At 39.0% G+C, this 27,749-nt stretch overlaps 1 long non-coding RNA gene across 1 annotated transcript; it reads right to left on the reverse strand.

Moving 5' to 3' along the window:
• Nucleotides 1-502: 502 nt before the first annotated feature.
• Nucleotides 503-25,699, reverse strand: LOC126484236 (uncharacterized). Its single transcript, XR_007587828.1, has 3 exons — nt 25,601-25,699; nt 16,356-16,444; nt 503-1,123 (listed from the first exon to the last, which is right to left on the reverse strand). It is a non-coding gene; the product is annotated as an uncharacterized LOC126484236 (long non-coding RNA).
• Between the last annotated feature and the right edge of the window lie 2,050 nt (nt 25,700-27,749).

Genomic DNA, 27,749 nt, shown 5'->3' on the forward strand with positions numbered 1-27,749 from the left:
GCTACTCCCTACAAAATCATCAGTACTAGACATGAGGATGCTTCAGTTGACCTAGGAATACCTCAATCCTTAAAAGGTGCAGCATCATTGTCCTGTCATGTGGAGAGATAATTTTCCCAAAACAGTCTTTCTGATTAGCAACACATCATGACTGCAGAGAATTTGGAGAAGTACCTGGTTGTTCATTGTATTTAAAAATGGAAGGTGAAGTAGTTTACCGTCAGAACGTTGTATATAGATGTGACCAAAGATAGACTTTCAAAGTAAAAACCTTGACATAAAATGCACCTTCTTAAAGTAAATTTTAGCATTTCTGGTGCATGTAAATGCATACTACAATAGGTCATAATGTAATTCAGAAGTTGATTTCAGTTGAAATTATTGTCTTATGTTAAATATTTAATATAATATTTTCTTGATATTATGTATTTTATCAATTTTCATTACATAAGGAAGCACATATTTTACATGTCATTACCTAGTAATCCATGCTCTATTTAGAACTTGATTTTAAAACAGCACGAAATGACAGCATCTTGTCTGGTGGAAGGATGAACTGGGAGTAACTCATTAATGTAGTAGACTTTCTGTTGGTTTTAAATGAAGCAGTAGTTTATACATATTCAGAGTGTAAAAATGCCTGACACTGTATTAGTAAATACACTTTTTGGACTATCCTTGGGTGACAACTGTTGCACCTACTGATCATTTTCGCTCACAACCAGTGCCGTGATATTAAGAAAACAAAAATAGAATAACTGCCATAATTTAATGCTGGCGCTGTATATGCGTGCATAATATTCACAAACGAAATGTGGATCACAGATATTAAAGAAACTTAAAACTGGTACATGAGAAACATGTATGAAGAATAAGAATGTGTGTTTGTATTCATTTTTATGATTATCTCATCCTGTCCATGTGCGATAGGAACAATAATTAAGTCACTACACAATATAACATTTTGACATTGACAGGTGCGTTTCTGGGTGTCCCAGTTCCAATCTTGAGCACAGTATTTAGGTGACTGACTTGGTAGTCTTCATCAACCTTACTGGTACTAGTTGCTGAGAGGAAATTACAGTCAATAACTTCCTTTTAGGGCCTCTAGCAGCTTGAAGTGCTGAAAATCCAAAATTGAAAGATTTCAAACAATCCAAAAACCATGAAGCAAGAAAAGCTTAAATATTGCTTAATTATTTCGAGAAGAAAACTGGTGAGTGTTATATTACAACTACACTTTATGCACTAGTGACAAAATTTAAGCATATTGGGATGACAGGCTGTTGTAAATATCACAAACTGTTTGACAATCAACAGTATCCCAAACCTGTTTTCCAGTTTTGAATTTTCCTAATTACATTTTTTAACAAAAGTAGCAAAACTGAAAACATACAATTGGAAGTGATTTGTCTACCTGTAGGTGCAAAACAAGGTTGACAGGCAATACCTCTAGCAAGGAGAAATGCTGAGATTTAGAAGAGTCCCTGGTGACAGCTGATAAGCTGCAGTCTTCCAGTGCATCCCTTTAAGCTCTCTGTTGCCACCTAAATTTAGATTTTCTGCAGGCAGCTGCATGCATGCCTCCTCAAACAAGAATTCAGCAGATTTGTTTCCCAAAGCTTCCCCTATTCAAGCTTGTGATTCATATCTGATCTCATTGTTGGCTGACCTACATACCTTCTTCCTTACCATGAACACCAAATATGGGCTATCGACTCAATTGTGAAGAGAATTATGGCCCATCCTTGCAGCAGATACTTTTGTCTGTGAGATAAGTGTTCACTGCTGTCATGCATTATGTTGCATAAGGAGGAAGTCTAGGTTATGTTTTGGAAGTCAGCATCTGTAGTTTTAGTACCTCAGCTCTGCACTACTGGGCACTATCGCTGTTTTCCTAACCATTAACAAATAGTTAGTTTCCATATGCTTATCCACTAGGAGAATGGAGGAAAAATGACAAAGCCTACCAGAGGAAGAATGATAAAATCTCTTGTCTTGATGCATCAACCAACAATGCTACAGAAGCTGGTGAGCAAAATAATCTATTGTGTGGGCCCTGTAGCACATACACCAGAAGAAAGGCAGAAGAAAGAACTTGAGGGGAAACCAAGCACTAGATGCCCCACAGGCTGACCATGGCAGCACTGGATGTATGCTCTAGCAAAGGACATGGTAGCCCTGGGGACTGAAGACACCTGGAGCAACTAGCACAAAATCGGAAGGAATGGGGGCGGTTTGTGAAAGCAACACATAGTCTTTAAGGTCTGTGATCATACTGTACTGTCTACTACAGCACTGCAATACTTGAAAATTGACTTCTTTCCACAATGTCCCTGTGATGGTATGACTTTCTCTCAGTCAAGGATACACCTATACCAAATAATGGAATTTCTGCTTCCAATTTCAGAAAGAAAGGAAATACAAGTCGATCACTTAACATATTGTTTATTTGCATTACTGTAACAACAAGACCATCAATAATATTGTAGAAACATACAAAGATAAAGTGTTCAGGACAACAATGCACAATGTGTCTCATCTTCCAGATCCTCTCACCCCAGTCGACATCCAGAGAGATAACCAGTGACTGGTTTGGTAACATCTCTTCCATCTAGGGCAACGAAGATTACAGGTTGAGGTAGCGCGTCTGGATCTGTTCACAGTTCTTTCATTTTAGCTCTCCTCCACTTGTAACAGAGAAGTACATCCTGCTGTAGCTTAAATTACCTTAACAAATCTATTGTTTTTGGTGACTCAGTCTCTGTTGGTAGTGTGGTAAGACATCCTCACATGAGAAAATGAGTTTGGGGTAGGCATTTTGTCCTCAGTTTGTGTGATAGGTCTTGAAATGAGTGAAAGTTCCATGAGGGGCTTTCAGTAAGCAATGAAACACATTTTTCTCATGAAAGCAGGTTGGTTTTATTCTGGATTCCAATACACCACATCATTCCCCACACTTCTGGCTACAAAGCCCTCTTTTTCAACATAATCTCCATTCAATACAACAACCTTACGCCAACTTACTGGGAGGTCCTGTACACCCACGCGGTACCTACTGCTCTACTGGTCGATGTTGGAGCCAACGTCTCGCTACAACAATAACCTTCCCATCATCCACATACTGCTTCTCTGTACAGTCATCTGTTACAAAGAGAGGAGCCCAGCAGGAACGCATCTTTGAGTGCCCCAACTGGCAGACAAGTGTATCAGTGCTACCAACAGAGACATCCAGTTCTGCAGTGAGGTGTCTGTGATTCATTGATCACCTAGAATGAGAGTGTCAGCATTTTCCAACATTGCAGGAGTCACAGCTGTATGTGGCCAGCCACCATGTGGGAGATCAGAGAGATTTGCATCACCTTGCTGCGATGATGAGAGACATCTCACCCTAAAACTCACCATGCTTTTTTTCACTGCCAGGTCTCTGTAGACATTCTGAAAGTGCCTACGAATACCTGTGATACTCTAGTTTTCCATTAAACACTCAACGACAGCTCTCTGCTTGGAACACACCTTCATTACAAACATAATTTTGAAAGGTATGTATATTGCAGCAACCTATCGGAGCTTCATGAAACTATATGGGCTGTCATCCCACAGTAAATTTTTGAATTTTTTCAATTGAAATTGACCAAGAAAAAAAATTTTTCATTACTTATTGAATGGCCGTTTGTTAAAAAGTTTAGTTTGTAGGCCTTTCTCATACATGCTGCAGTGGCCCTTGCAGAGGCATCATTTAACTGAGCCAACCATCTTCTCCCACCATCCTCCTCATCAAGCCACTCATGACGTTATGAACTCCCATGTGCTACCCTGTTGTATGATGAACTGACATATCTTGTCAGCAGAGAGAACAGTCCATATTTCTGGTTTCTGCCAGTGAGGTGCATGAAAGGTTTGGGCATTATCCCTACACATAGTATGAGGAATACCACGCAGACCTATAAACCTTTGGAATGCTAGTAAGAAGCAGCCCACTGTTGAATTGGTTGTTAGTTCCAAATGTACCACACTAGTTACAGCACAGGTGATTAATAGGATGTAACACTTATTTATGGCGGTGTCTGATTTTGAGTATAGGGGACCAGTAAAATAAATTCTAGAAACTTCAAACTACATGTGAGGTTCCACTTTATCAGCTGGTAGTGGTGCTTCTGTCTGTTGGCCAGTGATGTTATGTGCAATATTGCAGGGAAGACAACTGCATAGGACTATTCTGATCATACAACAGGTGTCTAGTATCAAGAAGGTTAGTCTTAGTTGTAAAAGAACCAGTCATCCTCCAAGATGGTGTAGACTGATATGCGTGTACATGATTAGAAGTTTGGTGAAGCGATGGGTTCCTTCTAGAACAGTGGAATAGACAGAAGCCTCAGGGTGTTGCAGGCAACCTCCTAAACATAATAAATTACCATCTAAGTATGGGATGAAACTTTCTATCTTGCATTTGCTAGGAAGTGGAATACCTTGGCTTAGAATGATAATTTCCAAGGCGAAACATTCTTTGTGGATAGCTTTTATCCAATAAAGATGAGCTTCTGCTATCTTTTCTGCACTGAATTTTGGAAATGTTCATTTTTTGTAAGAGTTTCTGTTTGAAGGGAAGGATGTAAGTAGTGGTTGATAGCAATTTCCGGTAAGAGCTGAATCTGTTAATGTCTATGAGCCTGAATGCATCAAGTCTCAGGAGATTTATCTAGCTTTCAATAAAATTATAGCTGAAATAGATGTGTGATGATTGCTTGGTCATAAATTAGGATATTGTGATAGTCATGGTGGTCCATTCCACCAGATGTTCAGTATTCACAATATCTGAGGTGTGATCCTCTTTTAAACTAAGTCTATGGATTGCCTTTGCCTGGACAGTGTCACCACTGAGACAGTGTGGTTAGTATTTGCATTTCTCTCTGTCTTGCATGTAAGCATTTTCAAGCTTTGGGATCATCCTTTATCCATCCAAGGGTTACAATGGAGTCTGTTCAAAGTGTTGCTGAGGTAAGGTCAGGAGTTGTGAGCTTGCAGTAATAGTGTAGTTGTCTGGCCCCTGTCAGTGCCGCTAGCAGCTCAAACTGAGAAGTGTTATTTTCTTCATGGGCACTAATCTATTTTTCCTATGATGATGGATACTGGAGTTATTAACCTAGAGGGTCATAAAGACCTACTGTTGCTTGCAGAAAATTTCTTTTTGTTGCAATCGTTTCTGAAAATTTTTCAGTGGCCTGTTGATGACCTCTGAGAATGTATATTCTTCTGAGTACCATGTCATCCCTAGAATTGTGACTTTCATTTGGATATCTCTTCCTTCTACCTTCTGAATTGTGCATAATTGTTACAAATTAGTCATCCACTTCGACAGAGTCAATATTTTCTTCATTAGTGAAGATAACTCGCTAAATAATATAACAAGACTAAGCTCATTCTGATTCAGTTTCTGCAGCAAAGTCATCCATGTACATGCTCTGATGTTGTAAGGTAACTGCTGCAAGGAACAGGTACTGATAAGTATTTGCTGCTTCACGAATGTCTGCTAAAAGCAGAAGTGGGCTGCATGTGAGGCCGAAATGAAGCTGTGATGATCAATGCAGTGTCCTTTGTCTTGCGTTAATGTGATCTACAAACTCGTTATTGAAGCAGAAAAAATATAGCAAGGTCTCTATCATTGGAGTGTAGAGAGAACTGCGGAAGCCTGAACAATGTTGGCAATGCAAATGGAATTTTAAGAGGACCTCAATCACTTCAGGCAACATGCTAGGCCTGATTTCTAAAGTTTAATTAAGAGAGGGTGCACCTCGTTCATGTGAGGAACCATCAAAGATTATTTTCCCTTTTGTGCATCCCTGTCTGTCTCACTTGAACAACTGATGAGGCATATAAAATAAATTTGCAGATTCTTCTTGAAGAGCCAAGCCTCTGTGGCTTTTTTTAAATGTATTCTGACATTAAGTTGCCACGAACATGTCTTGGGTCATTATCTGTACATAGTCTTTTCTGCAAAGCAGCAAAATGCCTCTGAGTATCGTGAAAAGTGTTAGGTAGAATGACAGCAGATTTTAGAGGGTGGCAAACTATTTGTTTCGAGGGTGGCAAACTACTTGCTGCTGGCCTGCAGGCATGTACATTGTGTGTAACTCTTTCAGTACCACTGACTTTTCTCACACATTAATCATTCTTGATTGATGCTGATTCTGATTTATTCTAAACCCCAAAAGCTGCATATTGTATGGTTTGGTTCTTCAACAGCAAAGTTAAAGAGATTAACCGTTGCATGGGTAGCTAAAACGAGGCACAGCTGAATGTTTCATGAAGCTATGAAAATTTTCAGAAGCATTGAGCCTAGCATGAGCATTCTTGCATGCGCAGCTTAGCTTGAAGTGCACAAATCTGTGAAGTGTGGACGTCAAAGATTTGAATGCATCTACTGACAGAGGCCATGTACTGATAACCTGCAGGTTTAGATTATCGATCTGATTTTGTGAAATGAATTTGGATTGGCTGCTTGCATTCAAAATACAATGTGTGAGTTGGCTTTCACCTGTGGGCACTATTAAAAATGCGCATGCTGTCTTAAGGTGCTTGTAACATGAGTTTCCCATGATGACATTGTCCTATGAATCATTATCGAGGACGCTGAGAGAATCAGATTATTTGCAAGATGGCTTAGGCTGGTTTGAATCTTCACAAATTAATTGGTGATGACTCCCTTTGCAATAAGACCATGCAGTTCCTCCTTTCTCTGAACAATCTTTGATGCTGTAGCCTCAACTGAGACAGAGAAAACACCGATTTCTCAGTCTTATTATTTTGAGGCACTCTGAAATATCCTTTACCGTCTTCCAGTCTTGTACCCAATGACTGCTGTGTTCACAAAAATCCCAGTAAGGCTTTACAGGACACATGGTCTCTTGGTTTTGAATGACGGTCTTGTATTTCAAACGATCTTGCTTGGAGTTAATGTTGAGAGTGGCTGAGACAGGAGTTAATGTGGTGGAAGTACCAGATGTACTGAATGTTGTGTCTTTATGTACCTTTGACACAGCGAGTGCACCATCGGCTTCTTCCACCGAAAATGCCATTAAGTATAGTATGTTTTCTTCGAATAGTTTCTCCGTCTTGTCAGGACACTTGTCACAAAGAACTAAGTCTGCCTTATATCCATTGTTGGAGAGATGGTTGTGTAAAGTATTGTTAGGCTGTGAGACAAGTGATAACTCTTCTTCCAAGAATTCCTTGCCATATTAAATATCCTCTAATGGCATGTCATCTGACAATTCTTCAGTCTAACAATGGAAAATCCAGGATGGAATATAACAATATTATGAAATGGAAAGTTGCCACTCACCATATAGCGGAGATGCTGAGTCGCAGATAGGTACAACAAAAAGACTGTCACAAATAAAGCTTTCAGCCCATAAGACCTTTGTCAAAAACAGATATCTCTCTCTCTCTCTCTCTCTCTCTCTCTCTCTCTCTCTCTCTCTCTCTCTCTCACACACACACACACACACACACACACACACACACACACACGACTCAATTCTTTAATATTGGATACTAGATACACGATGTAACTTCCCTGATGAGATTGTTATCTTCTCAAACATTGTAACTCTTCAATGGGCACTGTTGTTCTTAGCTTTCAAATAATACTCTACATGTGCTGTCAAAATATTCCTCTGTTTCAAGTAGAAAAGATTGGTTGTGTGAAGCAACACTGCTGCTGTCCAGAGACACTAGTGCATGGGACAATTGCATGTAATTTGGTTAATGCATTTGATTAAGCAGCAGGCAGCATGCACACAAAAATAACTTTTACTATGAAAGCAGAAGAAGGGAACTCCATTAAGTACCTAGATCAGTACAATAGAAGTATTTGCAGTGGCAAATATGGACAACCTTCAACTGTATAATGGAATGGAGACAATTAAATTTTGTGCCAGACTGGGACTCAGAACATGAATTTCCCACTGAATTTTAGGCTATCTGATATGACTCACGGCTAGACCCAAACTTCTGTATGTCATCAACCATTGTAACTAGATCAGCAGCCATCAAACTTTTTTGCTCAATAGTCAAATACTGTCACTGTGGGACAGCACGTCAGGCTGCATATGTGACAATCTTATTACCAATTAGAACTTACATAAATAATTATGTTATGAACTTCCAATGGACTATTCATAGAGAGGGCATCATAAGTTGGCCTCCAGCTTCCAAGTACCGACTGCTAAGTGTCAACAATTCGTATCAACTGTTCTGTTTCAGAATGCTGCAACCCTCAGTGACCCATACTTGTGTCTCTGTAATTCCCTGAGGAAATGTAGTTGTGTTGTCTGTGTGAACATATGATTAATTGAATGATAAAGTCATCGTACTTGGATTTAAATGCATTATGAAATATGAGACACGATCACAAATGCTTACTAAATGTTTTGAATGTTATTTTTCTTCTAATCATTACATTGTATTAAAACAGCCTTAACCTTAACTTAAGTTCATATTCCTCCAGTATATTTTTGATTCAACAAAGGAATCAGGTACAGCTAACCAGTTTCAGATATACATATTCTTCAGAAGTTACTGAATGTTAATGCCTGTTAAAAACAGAACTCTATATCTGAAACCAGTAAAGAATAAATACTTTCCATTTGACTGTACCAAACTCTTTCATCAAATAAAATTATTGTGCAGTTGCTGACAATAATTAGCCATGTTTACAATATTAAAATCCTCCAATACACAAAACATGAATTTTAAACTGCTGCATGCTGGTTTCACAATGTGACAAGTTATAATATATCTTACAGTGAATAGCAGTACATTTGTGTGCAACATTTTCAACCCTACTTAACACTTCACGTACCACTGCACTGTACTATGTTGTGGTTATCAAACTTCCTAATTGAAAGTATAGATCATACAGTAGCACATTACGTCATTTGATTCACTCACGGGAGTTGATTGTTTATGCTGAGTGGAATAATCATGGTCCAATAACAGGATCTGCCACAGATAGAATCTCACAGAATGACTGCCACCATGTTTGTGAGTGTAGAAAATAATATACAGTGCTGCTGATCAGATTTTAGTAAACTAAAAGAAAGAATTCAGTATGCCTGTCTGATAGAGTTGAGTCCAATTTATCCTTGTGAAAATAAAACTCACCTGTTGTGTGGGATGTTGTAATGCTCATGTTATTTGACAGGTGCACATGAAAGATGCAGAAAGGTAGGGTGTCAGTAATTTACTAATTTTTAGTCACCACCAAAAAAGAGCTAAAATTGATTCTGAAATACTTTAACGTGAGATCAGCCAACTGCATCATTAAAAAATATGTTACATTATTCAAGGGCCACATAAACGTTATTCTAATGCCATTAGTTTCAAACTTTCAAAATAACATGAATTTTAAACTGCTGCATGCTGGTTTCACAATGTGACAAGTTATAATATATCTTACAGTGAATAGCAGTACATTTATGTGCAACATTTTCAACCCTACTTAACACTTCACGTACCACTGCACTGTACTATGTTGTGGTTATCAAACTTCCTAATTGAAAGTATAGATCATACAGTAGCACATTACGTCATTTGATTCACTCACGGGAGTTGATTGTTTATGCTGAGTGGAATAATCATGGTCCAATAACAGGATCTGCCACAGATAGAATCTCACAGAATGACTGCCACCATGTTTGTGAGTGTAGAAAATAATATACAGTGCTGCTGATCAGATTTTAGTAAACTAAAAGAAAGAATTCAGTATGCCTGTCTGATAGAGTTGAGTCCAATTTATCCTTGTGAAAATAAAACTCACCTGTTGTGTGGGATGTTGTAATGCTCATGTTATTTGACAGGTGCACATGAAAGATGCAGAAAGGTAGGGTGTCAGTAATTTACTAATTTTTAGCCACCACCAAAAAAGAGCTAAAATTGATTCTGAAATACTTTAACGTGAGATCAGCCAACTGCATCATTAAAAAATATGTTACATTATTCAAGGGCCACATAAACGTTATTCTAATGCCATTAGTTTCAAACTTTCAAAATAATAAAAAGCCGATGAGCCCCTTTATTTTCAATAGCCTTCAGATGCCAAAGATTATGTAAAAAAAGTTACATGTTTATTCCTGAATGTGGATTTTTATTCATTATAATTGCAAAGCAAGCTTAACTACACAAATAAAAATGTTAATTAATGTGACTTACAGTGGTGTACTTTTTGGCTATGTCATCTATATTTGCTGGACAGTCAATTACAATATTTATTTTCAAGTAGTTCATTTTGAAAATGATGCTTCACAAAAGTAAATTAAAGAAAATAGTGTTAAAATAAACTGCAGACTTTCTTGTAAATTTTTATAATTTCTATGCATGCATCTACTGAATTCAATGTACTACTGCTTTCACAGTGTTCTATAAACTGAGCTTTAAGCTATGAAATAACATGACCCACTTTTATCCTCTTAGGCCTTGAAACATTTTTTGGAAACTGAAAGTATTGTTTAGGTAGTTGTTAAGAATAGAGTAACCCACTGTTCACGCTCTGTTTTACATATGTGTAGATGGATGAAAAAGGAAGTTATCTCAACATATCTGCAAGATGCGACAACAAATGCATGTCTCCACCTGCTGTGGAGGCTTGCTTATGTTTTGGCATTGTGGCTTGTCGGTGCCATGGAAGTCAAGGACGAAAAGATCGCTGGAAATCAAAAACAGTGGAATAAATGAAGATCCATTATGAGAACTGTCAGTCAGTTATGTGCTGTACTGTGATATAAAAGGGACACATTAATATTTGTTGTAATCTGTTAAGAGCTATGAAGTAAAAGAGATCTTTTCACTCATCATCATAAGTAGAGATGTACATAAAAAAACATTGCACGTAGAATGCAGAAGAGTTACCGCAAAGCTATTTATGACATTTAATAGCTTGGACAGACTGAAGCTCTCTTCCAGCAACCATCCCCACTGCAGAAGGTAAAGAAGTCACAGTCTCGTGGCACTGCATAGTAGGACCACAAAAGTAAATCACTTCAAGAATGGAGAGCAGAAATTATCTAAGAGGTGAAACTGACTCATGCAGGTCAAGGTGACAGATCATACATGTAGTGTGTCACACCATAACCGACCAACCACAATGCTACACTTCAGTGTTGAGGTTCGAGTATTCCCTCTATAACTAGATTTATGAGACTTAAATTGGCAGAATAATTTGAGATCATCATGTTCAACATGCCAAGGGTTCTCTATGAGAATGAAACAGCCTTGAGAATTTCTGATGTCTGCAAATCTGCTTTTTTTATTTATTAGGAATATTCTTTCAAATATGACACCATGTCTTGATAAATAATTTCAGTGGTAGTTAAATCTGGTCTGAGCATTACAACAGTTGGAAAATTAGACAAATCTGTTTCTTCAAGTTCATTTATATTATACAATTGGAACTTGGCTTCAAATGCAAATATTTTATTAGTTATTTGCCCAAGTATCCCATATGGTCCTTGCAATCCCAGATTAAGTATGTTGAATTCTTGTGAAATAGTGGACAAAACCTAGAAGTGGCCACTGTTTATCACCATGAAGTTAAACATAATTTTTACCACTTTCTTGTAAGAATAAAATAATTTCAGATTTCAAACTGACAAACTGTTCCAGCACTTTTCCATTGCTTAGCCATCTGACAGTAATATGTAGGCCATCATCACCACAAGAAGCTTGCAATTCCTCCAGTAATTCTTAAAATTTTCAGAGATTAAATTCATGTGCTTGAATGAAATTTATAATGCTTTGGAATTTTTTCATAACATCCTTCAATTTTTTAGTTGAAAATTGATATGTTGAACTTTGTTGATGCAGTAAGCAGTGAATGGAGAGTAAATTTGGCAAATTCTGTTCCCTCTTTTAGTCAATGCTATCAAAGCATTGTTTACACCCATCATTGACAGATGGCCATCTGTACACACTGATATTAAATTGCTCATAGGTAAGTCATTTTTTCCTACTTAACCCTTAATTACATACATAAAATCACAAAATCTTGTCTTGATATTAAATTGTTCACAGGTAAGTCATTTTTTCCTATAAAATCTTTAATTCCATGCATAAAATCACAACATTTTGTCTCATGTCTCATGGTTATAATTTCTAAGCAGTCTTCAACTACTATCCCATCTTTTGTACTAACACACAAATAATGAAAATTGTTAAGTTTTGAAAACAGCCACAAGTCACACTTTGTACTTTTATTTGCCAGTTTTTCTCTTCAATTGAACAAGAGCATAATCAGACCATACATTGACAGTGCCAGTGTCATAATTTACCACTGTACTTTAAATGTCAGTTTAAGTTCTATAACACAGCCAGTTTAATCTCTAGAGCTGTCAGCCAACTTTAAACCATATATTCTGATGATGCTCTTGTTCAACTGATGAGCATAAATGGTAAATAAAAATATGAAGTGCAACTTGTGGCCATCTTCAAAAACATAGTTTTAACATTCCCCCCCCCCCCCCTCCCCCATTCCTCCCCTTGCCCCCATGAAGGCAATGCCTGGTCCTGCTAAATTTGTGCCTATCCAGGTCTGTGGAACTGTACACAGGTACCTAAGGATGATATTAAAACTTATGTGGATTAACATGAAAATTAAACTCAATTCAGAATGCTTACAATGTGGCATCACTTCAAGATACACAAGAGTTAAAATCTGGAATGCATCTCACATTGTACAATGTATCACACATAAAGCAGAGGTGAGTTGGATAAAAGCAGGAATCAGAGATGCGTTTAGAGTCAAGCAACTTAATATGCTTCTGTATGATCTATAATTTCAATCAGGAAGTTTGCTAACCCCAACATAGTGCAGTGCAGTGGAAAATGAAGTGTTAAGTAGGACTTCTGTTTTCGTAGGATTCTACTATTTTATCTTGCCAGCTTAATGAGTGCCATTCTTTTAATGTGCCCATAAAATTTAAGTCTTCGTTCTCTCCTGTTCTTTTATCTCCTTATTACTTCTCAGCCTGTAAGTTTCTCCATCAGCAATTTTTGGGCCTAATGTTTCGCTAATAATCTTTCTGTTCTTCCATTTGAATTTCCACATTCAGGCTTGATTACAGTGCTCTGTTCACTGAATTTAGTAAGTGATTTTTTATTATAAATATTTTGTGTTAATCCAGTTGCCATTTTTTGACAGCGAACTTTGTTTGCAGCTTCTTCCAGATTGTTTTCTTCTAGGATTTTTCTCAAGTATTTAAACTGAGAAACTCTTTTTATTTTCCCGTATTTCATGTCAAAAACTTTGGTGCTTGTTTGTTGTGTCACATATTCCTTTTTTTCAAATGATATTTGTAGTCATACCTTTTCTGCAATTTCTTTATGATTTTCTACCTGTTTTTGAGCTGTTGTAATATCCCTAGTTAAAACTACCATATCATCTGCAAAGTCAGTGCACTTTAATATTACTTCTACCTAACTTTACTGATTGATCTATATTTTGACTCACCTTTTGCTCTCACCATTTTATAATTACCTTTTCCAAACCACAGTTAAATTGTAATGGTGAGAGTCCATCTCCCCATCTAGCACCATTAATTATGTCAAGTAGTTCAGAGATTTCTCCCATGAATTTAACATTAGAGCTTGTGTTGGGTGATGTTTCCTTAATTAGTGTTAGAGTTTTATTATCTAGCCCTTGTTCCTTTAAAATTTGGAAAAGAGATTTACGATCAACTGAGTCATGGGCGTGTTTTAAATCCTTAAATTTACATACAGTTACTACAAATCCTTTGGTGCCTAAGGATTAGTTTTAAATTAAGAATTTGTTCCAGACAAGGATCTGTTTCATCTAAAGCCTTCCTGGTATTCACCAATTTTAGGTTCTAACTGCTCTTGGGCTGAATCAACGAAACACTGCAAGAGAATTTTGTATGTGACTGAGAAAAAAGAGAATCCTTGGTATTTATGAACATCAGTTCTATCCCCTTTTTTATGCAATGGATGAATGAGGGCAGTTTTCCAGTCCTGAGGTATTTCCTCAGTTTCCAGATTTGTCCTACTAGCTGAATGATCTCTTTAATAGTGTTAGGGCCAGCTGATTTTGATGGTTCTGCAATTATACCATCTTCTTCGGATGCTTTATTGTTTTTAAGTCTCTTAATTTGTTTGGTTATTTCAGTTTCATCAGGTTCTTTAAAGTTATGGTAGGTGTTATTAATTTGCAGTGATTGGAATTTATTCACTCATTCTGGACAGTTTCATAGTTTTTCAAAATAATTAGTACTTTACAATTTTCCTGGTTCTTAAAAGGCAAACTGCCATTTTCATTTTTGAAACAAATACTTCGAGTTTGGTACCCGGTTAGTTTTGTTTTGATTGGGCATTTTCATAGTTTCTTTTAATCTGTCAGATTAATTTAGATGTTTCTTTTCTTACAGTTAGAAAGGTGTTGTACATATTTTCAGTTTTGTTGCTATTCCAGTTTTTGAATGCCTCAAACCTAGAATTAACTGCTGTTTCACCCAGGGTGTTTTTGTTTCTTACAAAGTGGAATTAAATTTTGTACTATTTTGATGAATTTTCCTTTTAGGCTTCGCCAATTGCTGGATTTTGTTTGTTTTTATCAAATTTGCTTGTTAGAGTTTGGGTTATTTTAGCAGTGACTAATTTTACAATAACATTTTTTGTTTTGAAGAGTTTTTGAGGTTGAAGTTTTAATTTTATTTGCGTTAAATAATGGTCGAAATCAACATTAGCCCCTTTCCTAACTTGGACATTTAAAATTTCTTCGTAGTTAGGGCATGTAATTGCTATATGGTCAATCTGAAATTCCCCAATAAATGTATTGGGTGCCTACCAAGTTTTTTGTTTGGAAGGGTTATTTTTAAAATTTGTTGACATGATTTTAAGATTAAAGTTTTTGCACATTCCAACAAGTCTTTTGTCATTTTGGTTTGTCCATTCATGTGCAGGAAATCCATGCACAATTTTCTTATATTTTTTCTCTTTACCTAACTGAGCCTTAAAATCACTCATCAAAATTTTAACACAGTTTGACGGAATTTTTGAGATGATACTTTCTACTGTTTCCCAAGTTTCATTAACTTCTTCAAGTTTTTATGGTTACCTTCATTGACTGCCATATGGGCATTAACTAAAGTGCATGTTTTATTTGCGCATTTAAGAGAAATTGTCATTAGTCTATTATTAATAGATTTTTACACCTCCATTATTGATTTAAAATATTTTTGGGGACTGCAAAAGTGGCTCCCAGATGAAGTGTAGTATTAAGTATTCTTTTATCAGTTTTACTTTTAAAAAGACAATAATTGCCAAAATCTATGGTGTTATTGTCAGTCATTCATGTTACTTGAAGTGCCAAAATTTGAATCTTCTGTTCTTTTAATCTATCTCCCAGTTTATGAAGTTTAGTTGGTTGGAAAAGTGTTTGTATGTTAAGTGTTGCAAAAAATGTTTTGGTTTTAAGTTGGCCAGAGGACTCCGACTTCGTTTGTTGAATCACATTGCATTTTAACCTGCTGCCCCAGAATTCAAATGACCAGTTGCGCCAGTAATACTGGTGATGGACTGACCACCTGGGGTAATATTGTGATTATCAAAATGCTTCATGATGATTATGCCTGGAATCAGGTGGGGCTGAGTGAATGCAAAGTGTTAAGACTGGAAAGATTTGTTCCAGAATATAAATTTCAGCCTCACCACTGGTGAACAAGCACTGACCACTTTACCACCTGCTACAAGACAGATGCAAAGGCTTTTTACTTTATTATTCTGAAATATCTTATGTGCGACAGCAGCAGGTACATTCTGAAAGTGTAGGCTCATTTATTTGAGCCAGTACTAGTTTACTATTTCAGAAATGTTGAAAGAAAGCTAAAGAAACAGATATCATACATTGCTTCACTAATTCGCCATCAGTGCAAAATTTCACATTTTTTCTACAATGTTCCATACTTCGGATGACGCATTCATGACAGGATTTTGCCCAAATTCTACTGACGTAACATTTGTTGGTGACAGATTGTTCATTTTTGATGAACAATTTTTCCCTTTCTTTCTTTTGAATCTGAAGGAAAAGCTAATGCAAATGACCCATATTTACTTGTGTAGTAGCCAAATAAATTGTATCTTTTCATTCCCACAATCGTTCCCCAGCACATTAAGTAAATGGCAGTACCTTCTTTGTGTCCACTTATAGAACAAAATAGTTCTTCACATTTTTCATTGAAACTTCTCTTACCTACACTTATCTCCTCCTAGTAACTATTTTTGGTAGTACACAAGACAAATATTCTGATAAAGATAATTACAACACGAAAGAGTATAAATATACTTACAACACAATGAACGCTGGCATGGCAATGATCCACTCACAGGGAAGTATACGCAACCATCTGCTCCAGTCTCCACTTTTTCAACATGGAACCTAAAAAAATACATACTTTGTAACTATTTCATGAATCAATATGTGAAAAAACTTTTTAACTACATTTGAAGAGAAAGAAATGTACTTACATCATCTAGGCAGCAAAGGCAGAAGTGTGCTCAAAAATACTATGACAGTTCAGTTCCAAAAGCTTTTGATACTGTTGACTATAAGGCTATTTTAACTAAGCTAGAACAGTTATGTGTAAGAGGCAGCTAACAACTGCTTCCAGTCATGCCAAGAGTATACAGTACATAGAGTTGAGATAACACAAACTTCAAATGAGACTGTAGGTGATTCATAGCAGGACTCCTGCAGAATAAAGTGCTAACTGTGTATACACTATGAGTACTGTTTTATTGCTGTTAAATGAAACAACACACACATGAGCATATAACCACATGGCAGTCCAAACTAGACTACTTAAACACTAAAGATATAATAAATATTACTATTCTTTGTTCTCAGATTATACAGGGTGTTTTAAAAAGGACTTTACAACTTTGAAAATTCACATAAGTTAATTTGTAGTACCTACAGAGGCGATTGTAGTGTCAATTTGTAGGGAAATACAACACATTTTGCTAGTGCCAAAATTGCATCGTAAGGAGCGCTAGCGACAGTTGCATTAAGGGTGGGTGCCTTCACTGGATCCGAGTGTGCTAGCTGTGTGTTTTGGTTTGAAGAATTGAAGTCAGTGACAACAGTTCAGCATAATTTCCACACCAAAGATTCTCTTAGTAGGCCTACAATTATGAGTGACATAAATGTTTTGTAGAAACAGGGTGCTTGGTAAGACGTGGGAAATCAGCATGCATCTCGCGAACTGCAAATCCCACATACAATTGTTTGGCGTGTGTTGAGAAACCATTTGCATTTGTAGCTGTACAGCCTGACAATCTTACAAGCAATAAAAGCACTGATAAAACTGCTAGCAAGAACTTCTGTGCAGATATATTAAATCGATTCCATAAAGCCGAACATTTCTTGAACAAAATCATCTTTCCTGCAAGTAGACTTTTCAATTAAGTGGCAAGGTTAACACACATAACTGTAGGATTTGGAGCAATGAAAATCCACATCATACATTTCAATATGTTCATGATAGCACTAAATTGAATGTTTTTTGTTCTTTGAGCAAGAACAAAGTGTACGGCCCCTTTTTTTCTGTGAGTGAACCATCAACGCGATAGTGTACCTAAATATGTTACAATCCCAATCCGAAACCTCTGTCTTATCCAAAGGCCTCACCTTCAGCCCCACTCCCAGATTCAACCAAACAGCCCTCGTCAAAGATTTACTGTCCTACACTCGTACTCTCTGCTGGAAATATCACTTTGCCATGAAGAAAAATGATCCTAATCCTACTCCTAATGATCCAACTCCTCAAGACACTATCCAAATTAAACCCTGCCTGGAACAGTTCCGTCCTCCGTCACAGCGGGACCCACCTCCTCTTGCTCAAAATCACCCTCCCCAAACCTTCCAGGAATTTCTGACTTCCAGCCTTCCTTCTCAATCCTTATTAAAAAACCTTAATCCTACTCCCAACATCACCACTGCTGAAGCCCAAGCTATCCGTGATCTGCAGGCTGACCTATCCATCGTCATCCTTCCGGCGGACAAGGGTTCCACGACCGTGGTACTTGATCGTCGGGAGTATGTGGCTGAGGGACTGCGTCAGCTTTCAGACAACACTACATACAAAGTTTGCCAAGGTAATCCCATTGCTGATGTCCAGGCAGAGCTTCAAGGAATCCTCAGAACCTTAGGCCCCCTACAAAACCTTTCACCTGACTCCATCAACCTCCTGACCCCACCGACACCCCGCACCCCTACCTTCTACCTTCTTCCTAAAATTCACAAACCCAATCATCCCGGCCGCCCCATTGTAGCTGGTTACCAAGCCCCAAAAGAACGTATCTCTGCCTATGTAGATCAACACCTTCAACCCATTACATGCAGTCTCCCATCCTTCATCAAAGACACCAACCACTTTCTCGAACGCCTGGAATCCTTACCCAATCTATTACCCCTGGAAACCATCCTTGTAACCATTGATGCCACTTCCTTATACATAAATATTCCACACGTCCAGGGCCTCGCTGCGATGGAGCACTTCCTTTCACGCCGATCACCTGCCACCCTACCTAAAACCTCTTTCCTCATTACCTTAGCCAGCTTCATCCTGACCCACAACTTCTTCACTTTTGAAGGCCAGACATACCAAGAATTAAAGGGAACAGCCATGGGTACCAGGATGGCCCCCTTGTATGCCAACCTATTTATGGGTCGCTTAGAGGTAGCCTTCTTGGTTACCCAGGCCCGCCAACCCAAAGTTTGATACAGATTTATTGATGACATCTTCATGATCTGGACTCACAGTGAAGAAGAACTCCAGAATTTCCTCTCCAACCTCAACTCCTTTGGTTCCATCAGATTCACCTGGTCCTAGTCCAAATCCCATGCCACTTTCCTTGACATTGACCTCCATCTGTCCAATGGCCAGCTTCACAGTGAAGAAGAACTCCAGAATTTCCTCTCCAACCTCAACTCCTTTGGTTCCATCAGATTCACCTGGTCCTAGTCCAAATCCCATGCCACTTTCCTTGACGTTGACCTCCATCTGTCCAATGGCCAGCTTCACACGTCTGTCCACATCAAACCCACCAACAAGCAACAGTACCTCCATTATGACAGCTGCCATCCATTCCACATCAAACGGTCCCTCCCCTACAGCCTAGGTCTTCATGGCAAACGAATCTGCTCCAGTCCGGAATCCCTGAACCATTACACCAACAACCTGAAAACAGCTTTCACATCCCGCAACTACCCTCCCGACCTGGTACAGAAGCAAATAACCAGAGCCACTTCCTCATCCCTCAAACCCAGAACCTCCCACAAAAGTGCCCCACTTGTGACAGGATACTTTCCGGGACTGGATCTGACTCTGAATGTGGCTCCCCACTCCACCAAGAGTGTCTTTCCGCTGTCCACCTAACCTTCATAACCTCTTAGTTCATCCCTATGAAATCCCCAAACCACCTTCCTTACCCTCTGGCTCCTACCCTTGTAACCACCCCCGGTGTAAAACCTGTCCAATGCACCCTCCCACCACCACCTACTCCAGTCCTGTAACCCGGAAGGTGTACACGATCAAAGGCAGAGCCACGTGTGAAAGCACCCACGTGATTTACCAACTGACCTGCCTACACTGTGAAGCTTTCTATGTGGGAATGACCAGCAACAAACTGTCCAATCGCATGAATGGACACAGGCAGACAGTGTTTGTTGGTAATGAGGATCACCCTGTGGCTAAACATGCCTTGGTGCACGGCCAGCACACCTTGGCACAGTGTTACACCGTCCAGATTATCTGGATACTTCCCACTAACACCAACCTGTCAGAACTCCGGAGATGGGAACTTGCCCTTCAGTATATCCTCTCTTCTCGTTATCCACCAGGCCTCAACCTCCGCTAATTTCAAGTTGCCGCCGCTCATACCTCACCTGTCTTTCAACAACATCTTTGCCTCTTTACTTCCGCCTCGACTGACATCTCTGCCCAAACTCTTTGCCTTTACAAATGTCTGCTTGTGTCTGTGTATGTGCGGATGGATATGTGTGTGTGTGTGCGAGTGTATACCTGTCCTTTTTTCCCCCTAAGGTAAGTCTTTCCGCTCCTGGGATTGGAATGACTCCTTACCCTCTCCCTTAAAACCCACATCCTTTCGTCTTTCCCTCTCCTTCCCTCTTTCCTGACGAAGCAACCATTGGTTGCGAAAGCTAGAATTTTGTGTGTATGTATGTGTTTGTTTGTGTTTCTATTGAACTGCCAGCGCTTTTTTTAAATATAAATATGTTACAACAATTTTTGATACCACAGATTGATGAGGATGGTCAAGAATGAAATGTTTACTTCATGCAAGATGGTCCACCACCCCAGTACCTGGCTGATGCCAGGGATTTTCTCAGTGACCACTTTCCAGGTCAATGTATTGGCCGTAATGCACCAATTGCATGGCCCCCACATTCCACAGCTCTAACATCACTCAATTTTTCATGGGAATTAATCAAGGATATTGTGTTTGTTCCTTCTTTGCCAGGTTCTTACCTGAACTTACAGCAAGTATTTACACCACCACTGAGCAAGTTACACCTGCAATGCTACGGGGAGTTTGGGAAGAAATTGACTTCCAATGGGATGTGTGCAGGATAACCAACAGAAGCCACGTACAATGTCTTTAGTTTATGGTGAAAAAACTTGATGTGTTTCCCTATAAAATAACACTAAACACAGCTCTATATCTTCTTTTAATAAATTTATATGAATTTTTAAAGTGTTAAACACCCTTATATCATCTATACTGATAATATTTTGTTGTTCAGTCCCATACTGTTAAAGTGAAGTCCCCACGGAACTGCCTCCCCCAATCTCACCCTGTAGTGTGGGGCTCTGAGAGAGGCACAACAGCTACTCCTACTCCTTGATGAAATCCTTGAGGTGGGTGGAGAGGGTGGTTGAAGCATGACTGCAGGGGTGTAGACAGTGAGTCCGGTGCAGATGAGGTGGGAGTCGCCAAATGCGACATTACTGGATGTCGTGTCAGGCTGGAGTGCAAGGTCTGTCGTGAACCAGCTACACTGCAAACCATACTATCGTCCTGGTGGCTGGACTCTGAGCTCAAAACAAAAACGGGTTTGATTCCATGTCTCAAAACTGATGTGCACTTGTCATGGAGAAGGATATCAAATGCTTGGTCACCTCTTTCCAGGACCTTGTAAGGACCAGACCCATATAGTTTCATTACATACTCATTTGTCACCAAGTCTTTGTGTATAAAAACCTTGGGAAATCCATGACACTGCAGAGGAGGCATTCAGATGTTAGAGGTATGTTGTCTGATTCTTTCAACTATTGCCAGCAGTTCAACTGTTTCAGGTAATACCACAGGGTTGATGAACTCTTCTGGCAGGTTCAATATTTCATCATATAGGATCTTCGCCAATGAAGCCTGAAGGTCCTCCTTGAAAGCAGAACACTGTGAATTTCAAGAAGTACCCCTGGAAGGGCCTCTGACTATTGTACATTATGGCACATCAGCGACATATAGTGTGTAGTGGCACTGCTCCACCTACCCATTGCTCAGTGGGTGGTAAGTGGTAGTGCAAAAACATTGTCCTCTACAGAGGCTGCACATTGTTTGAACTGCTGACAGAAATTGCCTGCCCTCATTTGTCATTATGGCGGCAGGACAACTAAACTGCAAGAACCTTACATGAACAAAAGTGTTAGCCATTGTCTCAGCCATGATGCTTGACATAGGGACTGCCTCAATGCACCACGTGACACAGTTGATGGCCCTCAAAATATGCTTGTATCCACCAGAATCAGGCAGCGAGCTGACAAATTCAAGTGTATGTGCTGTAACCTTCCCACTGGAATATCATAGTTGCCAAGCTCTGGGCTAGTATGCCTGCCCATTTTGCTGTAGTGGCACTCAATGCATGCGCAAGTCTCCATCTTACAGTCATGCTTCACATTCAACCAAATGAGTTGGCCCTTTATAAGTTTGATTGTAGGTGATACCTGGGTATGACAGGTTGTGGAGATTAACAAACACAAGTCTCCTCATTTGTAACAGAACCACTGATCAAACTGTCTCTCACAGTAAGTTGTACCAGACTTGCCTGTTCAATCCGGGGTGTCAATGGTGCTTGAACCAAAGGCTGGTTGAGGTGGTCTGCAAAAGATCTTTGATTTGTGTGTACATCTCCTGCACTGATGCTAGTTCTAGTTCATCATGGTTAAAGCATACTGAAAAGGTACAGATTCATGAGAGGAAGTCTGCTGCTACATTGTCAGCCACTTTAATGTGTTGCATGTTGGTTGTAAAATGACCTACATAGTACAAATGATGAAAACCTCATGGAGAGCAATCCTTCCTGGGATTCTGTGTAGCCTCTGCTAGTGGTCTGTGACCTGTGAAAGTAGTTAAGTGCCTATCCTCCACTTCTGTTTTGAAATTACATCTCATACATTGCTAGCAACAGTTTTCAGTCAAATGCAGACCATTTTCAGTTTGACTCAGTAAATTTCTGAGAAAAGAATTGTAATGGTTGTTGGACTCCTTTGACTAGTTGTTGGAGCACTGCATTAATAGCCATATCACTCGCATTTTAGTGACAGATAAGTGAGCATCACTAAAAGTACATACTAGAATCACAGCCTGCTGAAGAGACAGTTTGATATTATCAAAGGCCCTGAGCATTTCCATAGTCCATGTCAGCATTTGCCTACCATGTATGTTTTTGACTGCCAGTGCACCCATGAGAGGAGCCCTAACAGCTGCAGCCTGTGGTAGGTGTCACCTATAAAAGTTGACTGTTCCCAAAAATTGCATTAATTCTCTATAAGTTCCTGGTTGAGGTAAAGCTTGAATCAGTGCCATTTTTTTCTGTGATGGGTCAGACCTTAGAGGTATCAACCGTGTTTGGTAGAAGTGTGACTTCCTCCTGATGTAGTTGCCACTTGTCCATATTGATTTCAATGCTATGATGATCAACGGTGTCGAATAAAGAACAAAGATGAACCTCATGCTCTGCCAAAGATGGCAAAAAAAGGTCATCAAGATATTAACACTCTCTGTACCAGGCCTATTTTATGCACCCGTCCCTAGAAACCGGGCAATTTTACCAATATTAAAAAAATTACTGCATCAAATCTACTGTTTGGATTGTGGCAAATTTGGTACCATCTTGAAGCTGCACATTTCTACTTTAATTCTGAGTGAAAGAAACTACTTTACAATGCACAGCTTTAAGGTACAGTTATAGAAATCACTTAGATGTTTTAAGAATTTAGAAAAAGTCATACGAATAAGGGAATACAATTGTGATTTATTTTTAACCAAAATTGTGGCACTACATTACATGTTTCTGATAGTATACAGTATTACATATAAATTTCACACAGAATCATATTGTTTTTTAGTGTGGAAAATTTTAAAGCAAGGTTCCAGGCAGAGTGCAACGCCACACTGTTCACATTCGTATCGTGTCTCTTTGCGAGAAGCCTTGCCACTCTGTTTCTTGCTCCTGGAACTGCACACGTGACACACACGAGCAGCATACTTCTTAGTAGTTGCAGGTATGTGCTGCAAAAAATGTCTCTTTGTTAGCCGACCTACAGTTCCTTCATTTCTTGGAATGAATTCAAGTGTGTCGTCTTCAACAAGCTGAACTGCAAGCACTGTTATAAAGTCTGTTATTGTAATTTTCTTCCTGTGCACTGCATTGTACAGCCAAAATGCATTTGATACTCCCATAAGCAGCAAATGGAAATATAATTTTCGCCACCATTTCACAGTTCTGTGCTGGAACGGATTGTACTGCAGGCGTTGGTCTCCAATATCCACTCCAATTTTATTGAGGTTGTAATCAAGTACCTGAAGTGGTTTCAATACTACAGACCCATTTCTCTTAGTATGCGTACCAAATGTTGCTTGATGCCTTGTAGACAATGTATACACATCTCTCTTATCTTTCCACTTCATTGCCAATACATTATCTTTACGCCGAAAAGACATTTCGCCCTTTTTCAGCTTAGCAGATACTAAATCTTTAGGCAATCCTTTCCTGGATTTGTTCACAGTACCAACAGCTCCAGTGCCTTTCTCTGCCAGTTGCTGAAATAGCTCTGGACTGGAATAAAATCGATCTAAATACACAGTGTGGCCTTTGTTCAGCAAGCTGCTGTCAGACAACAATCGCAAAATAACCGCAGACGAAGAATTGTCAACAATATGCTTACCAGCATAAACTTCAAAATTTACAACATAGCCACTACTGGCTTCAGCAACAGCATATACTTTCAGTCCATACTTATGAGGCTTATTTTGCATGTAAACACGGAAACTCACACGACCTCGAAATGGGCAAATTCCTTCATCAATTGTCACTTTTTCTGAGGGACGATATGCCTGGATACATCGCTCCTTCAAATTATTATAATATGGCAAAACTTTGTAAAGTGGATGAAATCCATCTTCGCCTGGTTTTTTCTGATTTGAATTGTCAACAAGATGCAAGCATGACAGTATCTGAGTGAAACGCAAACGGCTCATGACATGGGGACAAAAGTTACAACTAAGAACAGGATTAGTGCTCCAATGGTCCGCAATTTTTGGCTTTTTCGAAACACACATGTGGAAAATAATACCCAAGAAACGCCTCATCTCACTTATAGTCACTGGCTTCCACGAACTCAAAACTGAATGGGGCTTCAGATTATTTCCTCTTCTTTTCTTCTGTATTGTCTGTGATGCATACAAATTTGTCTGTCTCTTGAGTTCATTTACGTCACTGTCAGTAAGGAACACTTTACTGCAATCCAGTACAGAACTCGACTCATCAATATCCACTAGTATCTGCCTGGGTGTCGTGTTGACAGGCAGAGGTCGGTAGGTGTCAACTGCAGTCCACTCACTGTCTTTCGGATACGGCACAGCTGCTGGATTTGAAGCAACACCTTCAACATCATTCTCGTCTTCATCTGAAGACAAACTGTCATCAATCTCGTCTTCTAAAAAGAATATCACATTATGTGTAACTACATACATCGTTTACACATGTTCAACAGATATGTGCGTACTGCACAATTACGTGGAAAATTCGGAAATACGTACCTTCAAACACACCATTGCATTCAGAATCGTCTGAATCACTCTCTACATTATCCAGAGTGTCGCTATGATTGATCAAATCCGCAATTTCTGCGTCTGATAAACCGCGCCGAAACATGATGACAAACAACTGAATGATATACAGACTGAGAACGCAAAGATAAGTTTTAACATGAATTACAGCGCTGCCGTGACATCTATGGACGCATTTTGTTAATAAACATCTGAAAAACGTATAGCGCTGGCCAAACCCGTAGAAATAACGTTGCAGTGTTTTGAATGAAATTAAATGTAGCGGCCCGTAAATTTTACGGGCTTGGTGATTTTCGCGCGATCCCAGGCCCGTAAATTTTACGGGCTTGGCGCTTAGAGTGTTAATAAAAAAAAGAAAAATTTCTTAAAAGTTTATTGATAAAATGAGAGCAACTCGTAAAACCCAAACAGTGTAAAAGCAGCTATCTTTGGTACATACTTGATGTATCTTTTCTCATGATGTGTGCGATTTCAGACAGCACAGGTCCATATGGTTCGCAGACCCGCTCATAGAGACCACATGAGTTGGCCCCCTGGCACACTCTGGTGAGCCACCAAAGAAACAGCATTATTTAAAGCGGTAGCAAACAAGTCCACTGCCTATTCTTTACACTATGTTACTGTTGTCCAATCAATGTGTTCAGTATTGTGCACAACCTGTATCCCATGTGTTGCTCTGTAAAGTACTATGTTCCATAAATCGTGCTTGTTCTTTCTGTAACAAACTTGGAGACGAGTGAGGATTACATTTTCTTCGTGTGTTAGTATCAGTACTAAGTCACCTAACAAACATCTTGATGGAAGAAATACTCCATCTCATTGCTCAGCAGCAAGCTATAGTGGAACAACAGTAGGCACTTGTCACCACTATCAATCAAGTGGTGTCTGCAGGTTACTCTTTTGTCAGTGCAACTGTTGCCCTTTCAGGCATATGACAAATCATTTTTGGAAGGTGACAGCCATTAAGTAACATATAAAATGCATGTTTGACCATCAGATGCTTTTATTTTAAAACTATATACCAACTGGTTTCAGCTATGGACCGTCTTCACTGATAAGGGTTAAAATTAGAGATGGGCAAACACGTTCATCCTTGGGAACTAGTTCACTGCTGATCGTTCTTTTTTGGGAACCATTCATTTTTACTCATTCACCGTTCATTTGTGCTTGGTATATGGTTCTTATGAAAAACTGAAAACTAGTAGTGTAGGTGACTGAAGACTGGAGGGCACCAAGAGGCAGCACTTGCCTCCCCCCTGGAGTATTGAGTTTTTATTCATTACAGCATTCTTACACACTTTTAGAAGTAATTTCTGTGATTCTGCAGAACCTGTCGTTTAGCCAACCATAGCCTTGTGTGGCTGATCGCAGGGAAATAATATAGGGTGGTGCACGGAAAACCGGCCCCGAGTACAGACTGCTCGCCAATTACGGACGATGTGTTGCCCGTTACGAGCAGATACAACAAACAGACAAACATGTAATAATTAGGCAGTGAAGAAATAACAAGCTAATGCAAGCAACAGTTGCGAAACAATCGATGACAATGTGTAGAGAGCTGGAGAAGAAAACAGGAAAATCTCACGCGGCGCGCATGGGCTATAGCTCATGTAGTCTTGTAAACCTGTTGGTGGCTGTTTCCCAACTTAACAGACCACAAGTGTCTTGTATAAAATTCTTCATTTCGACTCCCACTACATAGCTATGCTACGTTGTAAACAATAATTGTTTACACCCTTCATGTTGTCTCTGAGTTCGTTGGCAAAGTAGAGACTTTATGGAAGCATACAATAAAATGTGGTTTTCTCATACTTGCATCACACGCTTAGTAAAAATTAGGTTTTTATATTGCATTATTAACATTAATTGAGCAATAATAATAATAATAAAGTTAGCAATAATAAAGTTTTTGGTTTGAAAGCTCCTTCTGAACAAATGTTTTTGAGATAATAACTAAATATGATTTTATGGCAATCCATGTCTTTTCAAATGGAGAGGCACCACTTTTCCTATTGAGCCAAAATGACCCACAACCCACTTTTTATTTTTTTTTTTTTGAAAGGAACCAAACTAGCAGGTAATGCAAATTGGAAACATGTTGTTGTTGTTGTGGTCTTCAGTCCTGAGACTGGTTTGATGCAGCTCTCCATGCTACTCTATCCTGTGCAAGCTTTTTCATCTCCCAGTACCTACTGCAACCTACATCCTTCTGAATCTGCTTAGTGTATTCATCTCTTGGTCTCCCTCTACGATTTTTACCCTCCACGCTCCCCTCCAATACTAAATTGGTGATCCCTTGATGCTTCAGAACATGTCCTACCAACCGATCCCTTCTTCTGGTCAAGTTGTGCCACAAACTTCTCTTCTCCCCAATCCTATTCAATACTTCCTCATTAGTTATGTGATCTACCCATCTAATCTTCAGCATTCTTCTGTAGCACCACATTTCGAAAGCTTCTATTCTCTTCTTGTCCAAACTATTTATCGTCCATGTTTCACTTCCATACATGGCTACACTCCATACGAATACTTTCAGAAATGACTTCCTGACACTTAAATCAATACTGGATGTTAACAAATTTCTCTTC

Source organism: Schistocerca serialis, chromosome 1 (genome assembly GCF_023864345.2).
Source record: "Schistocerca serialis cubense isolate TAMUIC-IGC-003099 chromosome 1, iqSchSeri2.2, whole genome shotgun sequence".
Lineage (NCBI taxonomy): Eukaryota > Metazoa > Arthropoda > Insecta > Orthoptera > Acrididae > Schistocerca > Schistocerca serialis.